At 35.4% G+C, this 11,931-nt stretch overlaps 1 protein-coding gene across 4 annotated transcripts in view; it reads right to left on the bottom strand.

The window, feature by feature from the left end:
* LOC125664380 (uncharacterized) overlaps positions 1–11,931 on the bottom strand; it is a 71,526-nt gene that overhangs the window by 21,670 nt on the left and 37,925 nt on the right. The gene's annotated exons all lie outside the window — the stretch shown is intronic.

The following is an 11,931-nucleotide window of genomic DNA, read 5'->3' as shown; positions in this document are numbered from 1 at the left end:
ACAAATTGAAATGATATAGGTTACAAATCTCTTTTAAGATAAGATACACTACTTTTCTACCCCACCCGCTTCCAACACTTGTCCAAATATTTAATGATTATATCAGCTACTTCACATTCTCTATATTTTCTGGCAATTTATGATACAATAATTGTGATTGGTGTTCCAAATATACGACCTTCGCTTCAGATATATGACCTTGTTTGCATGCAGTAGGTGGCTGATCGATGATGACTGATGTGGGCAGTCAGAACTCGCCAGCTTTTGACATGATCATTGAAAATTGTTTAGATTCCTAAAAAAGAATCTATTCAAATACTCTATTGGCTTTGTAATGTTTTTAATATATTGATTTTTCTATACTTGTTTCTGGATTATATATAAAGTATTACACACACACATTTATATATATATATATATATATATATATATATATATATAAAAGAACTGTGATATGACATATGCAGTAAAAAAAATTCTATGAAATGAAATTGCATTCAAAACAACTTCAAAGTGTTCCACACTACCAAGTCTTTAATTAAACACTGCAAGTACCGACAGATCAATGGCAATATGCACGTAAATAACAAAAAAAATATATCGCTCAATTTTGTCAAACTCGAAGCATTTTTTTTATTTTCTGTAATAGAAAAATTTCCATAAGACCTTGAAGCTATGTAAACAAGTTCTAAATTTCATTTGAAAAATGTATCTGTTTTTTTAAAAGGCCACTTCCTTGTAATGCCTCCATATTTAGATTTAAAGTGAAAATGTGAAAGTACACAGTGCACCTATAAAAAACAAGGGCAGACAAGAATGAGTCAGGTGACAGGAATGTTGATCCATTAGAGTAGGGATGTGGCATTTAGTTTAATTTGTAAAAATAAAGACTATCTAAGGACATGGCTGCAAATGGTGATCCATTAACAACATTCAGAGATTTAAATACATCTCTCCCTCTAGAAATATTGTTTCACATCTTCATCTGTTAATTATATCTTTCTCTCTAGAAATATTGTACCACAATTTCATCTGTTCATCTGTTAATTACATCTTTCTCTCTAGAAATATTGTACCACAATTTCATCTGTTCATTTGTTAATTACATCTTTCTCTCTAGAAATATTGTACCACAATTTCATCTGTTCATCTGTTAATTACATCTTTCTCTCTAGAAATATTGTACCACAATTTCATCTGCTCATCTGTTAATTACATCTTTCTCTCTAGAAATATTGTACCACAATTTCATCTGTTCATCTGTTAATGACATCTTTCTCTCTAGAAATATTGTACCACATCTTCATCTGTTTACTTGTCTATTCAGAGTTGTTTACAAAGATACGATGGGGAAAATACTACGTAATTCAAAATGCTAATAAGATCTCCTGATAAACAAAGCATTCACTTTGATTACACCACAGCTTTTGAATTTATCATATGGGTTTGGATATCCTGAATTTGACAGTAAAACATGTTTATCAGGATATATAAATCCATTTATTATCATCATTTTCCTTAATATAACTTTAATATTGATAGATGACACCACTTAATTAATGATACATTTAGAACACACAAAATACAACTTCTTCATATCTCTTTATCCAGAAAAACACAAAACTAAATTATCAAAAATTGAATTACTGAATTTTCTTTCTCTTAATTAAGCATTCATTGTCTACATTAAAATCAATTCATCAAATATTAATTCATCTAAAATTCTTGATAATTGAAAAGTTATATGGAATGCATAATTCATTAACATAAAAATCAATGTAATTATGTGTCAATTATCTTGAACACATGAGATGTGCAAGAACGGTAGTGGCATAAGGGAGGGAACTCCAAACTAAAACTGATTTTTTTTCTTGTACATATTTGAAAAACTCAACACTTAAATTTTTGACATCATTCAAAATTTGAATCAACTCATTTGTTTCAATCTAAAACAGATAGTAACAAGAGGCCCATGGGCCACATCGCTCACCTGAGTCACCTTGGTCCATATCAGAAGATTTTCCATATCTATTTGCATGTAAAACCGTAGTCCCTATTATGGCCCCAAACCTTCCCCTGGAGGCCATGGTTTTTGCAAACTTGAATCTACACTATGTCAGAAAGCTTTCATGTAAATGTGAACTTCTTTGGCCCAATGGTTCTTGAGAAGAAGATTTTTAAAGATTTTCCCTATATATTTGTATGTAAAACTTTGATCCCCTATTGTGGCCCCATCCGGCCCCCGGGCGGCATGATTTTAACAATTTAGAATCTGCATTATATAAGGAAGCTTTCATATAAATTTCAGCTTTTCTGGCTCAGTGGTTCTTGAGAAGAAGATTTTTAAAGATTTTCCCTATATATTTGTATGTAAAACTTTGACCCCCTATTGTGGCCCCATCCGACCCCCGGGGGCCATGATTTTAACAAACTTGAATCTGCATTATGTCAGGAAGCTTTCATGTAAATCTCAGCTTTTCTGGCTCAGTGGTTCTTAAGAAGAAGATTTTTAAAGATTTTCCCTATATATTTGTATGTAAAACTTTGATCCCCTATTGTGGCCCCATCCGACCCCCGGGGGCCATGATTTGAACAAACTTGAATCTGCATTATGTCAGGAAGCTTTCATGTAAATCTCAGCTTTTCTGGCTCAGTGGGTCTTGAGAAGAAGATTTTTAAAGATTTTCCCTATATATTTGTATGTAAAACTTTGATCCCCTATTGTGGCCCCATCCGACCCCCGGGGGCCATGATTTTAACAATTTAGAATCTGCATTATATAAGGAAGCTTTCATATAAATTTCATTTTTTCTGGTCCAGTGGTTCTTGAGAAGAAGATTTTTTAATGACCCTACCCTATTTTTACCTTTTCTTGATTATCTCCCCTTGGAAGGTGGCCTGGCCCTTTATTTTAACAATTTAGAATTCCCTTTACCTAAGGATGTTTTGTGCCAACTTTGGTTGAAATTGGCCCAGTGGTTGTTGAGAAGAAGTTGAAAATGTGAAAAGTTTACAGACGGACGGACAGATGGACGGACGGACGCCGGAATACGGGTGATCAGTAAAGCTCACTTGAGCTTTCACCTCAGGTGAGCTAAAAAATCATTTATGAATGAAATACTTATAAGTACGTGATAAAGTTAGATATAAACATTTTGTGGAATGGAGAATATGTCCAACAAAATTAATAGAACTGACTGGGACTCATTTAACAGAAAAATGCTGTTTAATTAATTATAGTTACATGTAATTAAAAAATAATACAATAGTTCAACAAAATAAGAACTGTCTGAACTCATATTACAGAAAATTGCTGTTTGATCTGAATGCTTAACAGCAATTAATCTTCAATGACTCAAAATCAACAAAAGGTTCCTGTACGATGTGACCTACATCTAACCCTTAAAGGGTCAAGGAATGTCTGCACTATGTAAGACATTCTGTACAATGTGACCTACACCTAACTCTAAAAGGGTCAAGGAATGTCTGCACTATGTAAGACATTCTGTACAATGTGACCTACACCTAACCCTAAAAGGGTCAAGGAATGTCTGCACTATGTAAGACATTCTGTACAATGTGACCTACAACTAACTCTAAAAGGGTCAAGGAATGTCTGCACTATGTAAGACATTCTGTACAATGTGACCTACACCTAACTCTAAAAGGGTCAAGGAATGTCTGCACTATGTAAGACATTCTGTACAATGTGACCTACACCTAACCCTAAAAGGGTCAAGGAATGTCTGCACTATGTAAGACATTCATTAACAAACGACGCCGCGGTCCTATGTATGACATTAATTAACAAACGACGCCGCGGTTCTATGTAAGACATTCATTAACAAACGACGCCACGGTCCTATGTAAGACATTCATTAACAAACGATGCCACGGTCCTATGTACGACATTAATTAACAAACGACGCCGCGGTTCTATGTACAACATTCATTAACAAATGACACCGTGGTCCTATGATGGCATTAGATAAGCTTCCACTAGCTGTGTAAATAAATGATAGACCTTTTCCTGAAATTTGGAATTTGTTACTTATCTACTACAAGTATTTCTAACAGGGTTTCCTTCCTGCAAAGGGCACATTCACAAATCTATAATTCCATGGTGTAACATGTATTGTGTGTGTGTGTGTGAAAGCAAAGTTATGAAACTGAAGGCTTTCCGGAGGTGCTCTTCCCATAGGGAGTAAGCCCAGGTGGGGGGATCCCTAATCAATGTTTTAGAAATAAGTATATGCAGGTATCATAAGGGCCTAATTCATTATTGGTATTTTTTTTGGCCCTTGCCAGGTCATATTTATTCAAACAGATTTTATTCTACACAATATCTACAGATACTTGAATATTATTTTGTCAAATTGTTGATGATCAGATTTTGAAAACATATTCTTACATGTTCTTCATATGTAAACCCTCAATACACCCCTATTGATGCTCAAACTTTGCCCTGAGGAAAATCTTGAGAACAAAGTTTAGTTTAAACACTACATTTAATAGTGCTTGTATACTTTGACAGAACACCATGACAACCATGCTTTTGTTTCAAAGCGTTCAAGGTGTGTTTGCAGTGCAAGAGTCCTAATGCAAAGTAGCTGTTGATGATTTCCAATCTGACCAAAACGACCTTGCAGATTCAATATCACGACATCATGAAGATGATAATTTCACAAGATGATAATTTTCACATCATTTTCAGTATGGTAATAAGGTGGCTATTTTACACATAGTTTTTTTTTAGATAACACATAAAAGTATAAGTTAATGACAGAAAATTGTGCTTGTCCAAAGCTGTGATTTATTATTTTTAGAGAGAAAAACATATAAAAAAATAAGATTTGTCAAGGACTAGCTATAATAATAAATTGTGAAATAAAGAAAATACACCTCTTTTGATTTTCAGGAACAAATTCTGTGAAAATGTCTTTGACATATAAATGATATATGATCTCTTTTAAGAAAAAAAAATAAGATTTATAGTCAAGCTCTTAAAAGTTAATTCAACATTTTTGATTTTAAATGAGGGGAAAAAAGCTGTTTTCTATATAGTTCTTTCAAAGTCTTCTAGTTCATCATGGTGTCTTTTTCTGAGAATGCCTATGGTCATCTCTGCAGCCCTTTGTGGCCCCATCCAGACTGTCCCCCACAAGCAATACATTGAACAAAACCGATTCTACACACCCTGGAGATGCTTTCACATTATTTTCACACGTTGTATGGCCTTGTCCTTCTTGCAATGACACATCTTTTACAGATTTTTCCTGTATATTTCAACGTAAAACAATATGCACAATATTGTGCTGGATGCTGTCCCGAAGTGCATTCAAGATCGTAGCAGCTACACAGTGCTAGTTAGCACTACGAAATTGAGCAATATGCTAGGCTAGCCTCTATGTAGGGAAAGCTAGCATAAAACATGGTGTGTTTGTGAAACACTATTGCACCAGTTTGGCAGTGAAGTAATGGCCAAGGTTAAAGTTTAACAAAAGTAAATTAAATTACAAGGTCAAGGTGTCAAAAATATTTTAGCCAAAAGAAAATCAAGGTCTATTAAGTCACAAGGAATACACGTGAAGTATGAAAGCTGTAGCACTGACCAATCAAAAGTTAGGACCAAAATTAAAGTTTTTGCAGAGAGACCAACAACCAAACACCCCCGAATCTGAGATATTACAGGGCGGGGCATGAAAATTTAAATCCTCCGGTAAAAGAAAAAATTATCCTGTAGAAAAGATGACTTTTAGTTATCTAGAGGATTGGGATAAAAAAGTAGTTTTTTCAGAATATGTTAAGAAATTTATTAAATTATGAACTGACTTAAAGTTTTATATCATTTTTTCTCTAAAAAATTCTCCTCATGCACATGGGACTACAAGGGGGTCCAATGTGACATTAATCATGGATTTCTCTTAATGTACTTGTTGATTTTGAGGTAAAATAAAATATATTGAAAAAACGAGTACAAGCTTGTCATTCTGTTTTCACACTTTGTTGAAATTTCATTTCACTGTATGTTAAACTTAAATACTCACATTATATATATATATATATATATATATATATATATACACACACACACACACCCCTGAATTCTTATTCATAGGAAGTACATATGCATCATGGGTAATCAAATGATTAGCAAGTGGTTAACTCTGTTAACACAGTGATAACTAACCACTCTGTTAAATTGCTTTTGAAAAAACAGAATTTAACCATAAGATTGTGTTAGCTAGTCACTTGGTTAGGAGTTAACACTGCATTATAAACTTAACCACTGTGTTAAAGTTAACCAAATTTCGAAAAACCTGGCCCATGCAGGTATGTTTGTCACACCTGACTGATCTTCTAGTTTGTCACACTCAACTGATCTTCTAGTTTGTCACACCTGACTGATCTCCTAGTTTAATTGTCACACCTGACTGATCTAGTTTGTCACACCTGACTGATCTTCTAGTTTGTCACACCCGACTGATCTTCTAGTTTGTCACACCTGACTGATCTTCTAGTTTGTCACACCCAACTGATCTTCTAGTTTGTCAAACTCGACTGATCTTCTAGTTTGACTTGAGCAGTACACATCTCCGATTGCTAAGCATTGGGGATGGAAATCACATGATATAATGATGTAAAATGACATGCAGATGTAGATCTGAAGTGTAAAGACAGTTTTCTAGTCTTGCTTTCTTTGCACTATGCATGTAATTTTGAAATATTCTTTAATCTTAATTTGTAAAATTTAGTCTGTGGCATAACAGTGCTACTGCTATTGTCAATAAACACGACTGCCTGAAAAACCCTCTTAATCTTGTTTATTGAAACAGATAGTGCTAAGGGAAATATCAAAGTATAGAATAATGTTTTTTTAGCTCCATGAAAATTTTTCGGGGGAGCATATATATAGTCTCTGTCGTGTCCATCCGAGCTCATATCTAAACTTTTCATCTGAAATTGATCATAACCACAAATATTCCTAATTGGGACAGGGACTTTTGGACCAAGGTAATTTTGGAAAGGCCAAGTTCACCCAGAACATATACCTTATATATGAAAAAAATACCTTCATTTCAACTATATTTGAAGTTATTGGTCTTTTGGACCATTGCAGGCTGTCCAGCACCCTTGGACAAAAAATAAGGGCAAATTTTAGGGGTAAAATTTTAAAAAATTAGGGCTAAATTAGGGCTAAAATTAGGAATTTTTAACAAAATTGCGGAAGTTTTAATTATTTAAAAGGACTTACCTTGTCAAATTTGACAATAAAGAAACTCACATGACACACAAATAAGATGTAAGTACGGGAAGGGCGTATTCCATTGTTCCATGGTCTCAGCTATTATTGGCTATAACCTAAAATCTCAACTCTTTATCACAAAGTCACAACCAATAAACAAGCTTGACACATGGATCCACAAGTCAACTGCCTTTCACTGCATCAGCATTATCTGAATAAGAACTGCAATCTACGTTAATAACACACATTTTGTATGATTGCATTTTGATTTTTCAAGACTGATAAAAAAGTAGGAATTGACATGAAAAATAAGGGCTTTTTTAGGATTTCCCCTTGAATTTTACATTTTTTTTAAGGAATTTTAGCAAAACTGAAAAAATTTAGGAATTTTAGGGCCGATGGACAGCCTGCCATTGTCTCTCAAGGTAATTCTGGAAAGGTCAAGGTCACTCAGAACATTAACCTAAAATAAGGAAAAAGTTCCCTATCTCAACAGTTTTTGAACAGCTAGGTATTAATCATATATAGTGATGGGAATGGTGAGAATTTCATAATCGATGATTGGCTTACCGTACCTAACTAATGATCCATTATAATCTGACATAGAGAAATCCTATAATACAAGTCATTTAACTACTGAAAACATGTAAATAAATATCATCTATGTTTATATTTGTTGTTTCTACTGCTGAGATTGTGTAAATGAATATTTTCTGTTTGTATTTGTTATTCATTTACTATCTTAATATCCTTTAATTACATTTATAAAAGTCAATACGATTTTCCAGGGTATGAATATTTTCGCTTTCATTACAATAAACAAAACTTTTAGGTTAATAGATAGGTCATGACAGGAATATTCTTCAAATCCTACAGTCCTTGAGAAACTAAAATCTAAAAACCAATTCATTGGAATAAAATTTTCATAATCGAGCGCTTAAAATTTGCCAACAATCGACTGATTTTCAATTATAATCGATGATTGGAACACCAGTAATCATATATCACACAAATAAGAGGTAAATGGCTTTCAGACAAAGGTCACTCAAGGCCATCTTGTAAAGATCAAGGTCACTCAAAACGAATACCTCATAAATGAAAGAAATCTTCAATTCAATAATAATTGATCATTGTGCAAGTCCTTCGTATATGATGATGCAGTTTGGGGAGCAGTTTTACTGATGCTCTGTATTGTGCATGACAGATTTACATTTAACACTTACTGGTTTACCTGAAATATTTTGTAAGGGTTCCATTTAGGATCTAGATCACAATTTATAAATAATGGACAGCTGTGGAAAAATTCTAAAAATAAATCTGGTGACAGCTAGTGCATGGCTCCTGTGTGGTTTGCTTTTAGATGTTTTGCCACACGGCAGAACTATTTTGAGAAATATATTAATCTGAAACATTAATTTCGCAATAGGAATAGGTATGATTGCTATGCTGACACCAACACGTGGATACAGAGGTGGGAACCTCCATGAGATTAGTCAAAATACACAATTCTGGCCATTTTCATGCAATTCAATAGTAAATTGGAAAATCTCAGACCCCCAGCATAGATCATAACCCCGCCTCCTCCCTTAAAAAATATTTTTGCATCTGTGCTTGATATGACAGGAAGTGGAAACCTGGGATGTCTAGAATTCAAGATATGTTGGAGATAACAATGGCTAGGAACTTTCCCAAAGTAATCCCATTTTCTCACTCAGACTTACTACTGGGCAGTTTGAAGAGAGTTTCAAAGTTTTAATAGAAGACTGATACCAAAATCCTTACCCCCTCATATAATCTTGATATGTACGAATCTAATTCAAATTTGTTATGAAGCATCTTTGGGACAATGGAGACAGAAATTCTAAATTTCATAAAAATTACAATTTTGGTAAGGACCACCCATTCCTTCTAAATATTTATCTATAATTTCAATTCACTATCAATAGCATTAAAGTAGATATTATTTAAATGCTTTCACATATACACTATATATACCATGTTTGGTCTACCCTGGAGTCAGACACGCTACCCCGGGGATCATGAAATTTACATTATTGGTAGAGGCCTGCTCTACATGATCATGCATTTATCATTCTTTTTAAAGATAGGCAATTGTAGAGAGGAGGAGTTTTGAAAAATTGTCAATTTTTGCCCCACCTCTAAGGCCCCTGGGGTGTAGGAGTTCTGAAATTTAGAATTTCTGTCTCCATTGTCCCAAGATGCTTCATAACAAATTTGAATTAGATTTGTACATATCAAGATTAAGTTTTAAAAAGTTCACAATTGTTAAAACATTAAATCACTGACCAAAATTTGTCCCACCCTGATACCAAAACTCATACCCCCGAGACTATGAATTTACAATTTTGGTAAAGAGGTACCTGCTTATTCTGAATATTCATTTAGTTTCAATTTAGTATAAATAGAAGATGGTTTTTAAATGTTTTGCACATAAACATGATATACCAAGTTTGGCCCCACCTTGGATTCAGAACGGTCATGAACTTTACAATTTTGGTAGAGGCATCACTAATAGATTTAGCTTTTCATACAGATGTGCAGTTCTAGAGAACAAGATTTTTGAAAATTGGTCAATTTTGGGCAGTCTTTGCCCGACTCCTAAACCCCCAAATTTACAATCTATGTCCCCCTTGTCCCGCAGATGCTTCATTATAACAATCTAGTTTGCCAATACAACCTATCATTGGGTCAAATGCTGTCTGACTTGTTTTATACCGATTGTTAGGCCTTTCTTGGCACACTGATTTTGACTAAGGATAACTCCATTTAGCTGATCAAGATGTGGTTCTCATGGTGGTTGAGACCGGTCAACAGGGGATGCTTACCCCTCCTAGGCATCTGATGCCACCTCTGGTGTGTCCAGGGGTCCGTGTTTGCCCAACCCTATATTTTGTATTGCTTATAGGAGTTATGAGATTGATCACTGTTCGTTATCTTCATCTTTCATACCAAATTTGAAAAGAATTGGAATGGTAATTATCAAGAAGATTAAGTTACGTTGAAGTGCTAATGCAAGTTGGATGACGACAGATGCTGACCAATTGCAATAGGTCACCTGACTCAGCCAATAACAGAGAAAATGACAAAATTCTATGACAAGCCAGGCAACCTCAGACCATGCCTCAGGTGATCTAAAACTGATATTTGATGACATCGACTTTATTTGCCTCTCCCTGATTGTAGACTTAACTATTATATCAATTAGTGCTTATTATCCGCAATGTTTGTATGCGTTGGTGGTGTTTCACCACAGGGTAGTGAAATGCGTCTAGTGTAGCGGAGATCAAAATTGTAGATCTACTGCTGCCACTGGCTAGCCTACTTGTAGGTGAAAGGGTGAGTAAAATGCATAAATCTTACCTTGCCAGTACAAAGCCTCTACACTACCAAGACTCATACAGTGCCTCCTCGTGGCAATGCATGGATACTGCGGTCTAACAATCACAGGCTGAACTGTATGGGATCTCGGAGTACCAAGGACCTCAGAGGTACAGTGTGTAGGCCCATCGGCGTATGGACATGCCCTTACACTCACCAACCTTGGCCCAGTTATGGGTTAAATAGCTCTACTGCCTTGTAGATGGGTTGGGAAAGTTAAAGGCTATGGGAGAAAACCCAGACAGAAAATACGGGTAGAAGGAACTCGTAAGCATTAGCAGTGCAATCATCTATGGGAAGGATAACCCAGAAAGAAAACCCGGTCCACCAGAGCGGAGGTTTGGCGTCGGGCCAACTACCCTACCCAGTAAAAAACTCTATGTTACAGAAACTGAAACAAGTGAAATAGCAAATAACTCTGTCCCTGAAGATTCCAGTCAGAATACAGGCGGTATGACATCTCCCAGGAGAATGATTGAGAGTCTTTTAGGGCCAAAAGAAAAACTTTGTGTTGGAGCATGGAATGTTCGCACAATGTTTGAAACATCAAAGACAGCGCAGGTTGCCGATGAAATGCAGAGATATGGACTTGACATTCTAGGAGCGAGTGAATGTCGCTGGTTAAAATCAGGAAAGATGAGAGTGAACAGTGGCCATGCCATCTTATATTCAGGACATGATGACAAACATCAAAGTGGAGTGGCAATAATGATAAGCAAAGAAAAGATCAAAACACTACCTGAGTGGGAGCCAGTCAATGACCGTTTAATTAGAGCACGTTTCAACTCCAAGTACTGTAAACTTACAATCATACAGTGCTATGCACCAACGAATGATGCGGAAGAAGAAATTAAAGACGACTTCTACGAATAACTTCAGATGGTCGTATCTTAGGTTCCTCAGCACGACATGCTGTTGATGATGGGTGATCTGAATGCAAAAGTGGGTGCTGACAACACTGACTGCGAAAGATCAATGGGCAAACATGGTTGTGGAATACGCAATGATAATGGAGAATGTCTTATTGACTTCTGCCTTAACAACAACCTGGTGATAGGGGGAACCATATTCCCCCACAAGGATATACATAAGTTAACTTGGAAATCTCCAGATGGTAGAACAACAAACCAGATCGACCATATGATAATAAACAATAAGTGGCGTAGGTCATTATATGATGTTAAAGTATACAGAGGTGCGGATGTCAACAGTGACCACTACCTGTTGAAAGCTACCATCAAACTGAAACTACGCAGAAATTACCAACAGCAAGGAATGAAAAGGAA

The sequence above is a fragment of the Ostrea edulis genome, chromosome 1 (assembly GCF_947568905.1).
Source record: "Ostrea edulis chromosome 1, xbOstEdul1.1, whole genome shotgun sequence".
Lineage (NCBI taxonomy): Eukaryota > Metazoa > Mollusca > Bivalvia > Ostreida > Ostreidae > Ostrea > Ostrea edulis.
Note: the sequence above shows the minus strand (reverse complement) of the source record. Positions and strands in the feature narration are given on the sequence as shown.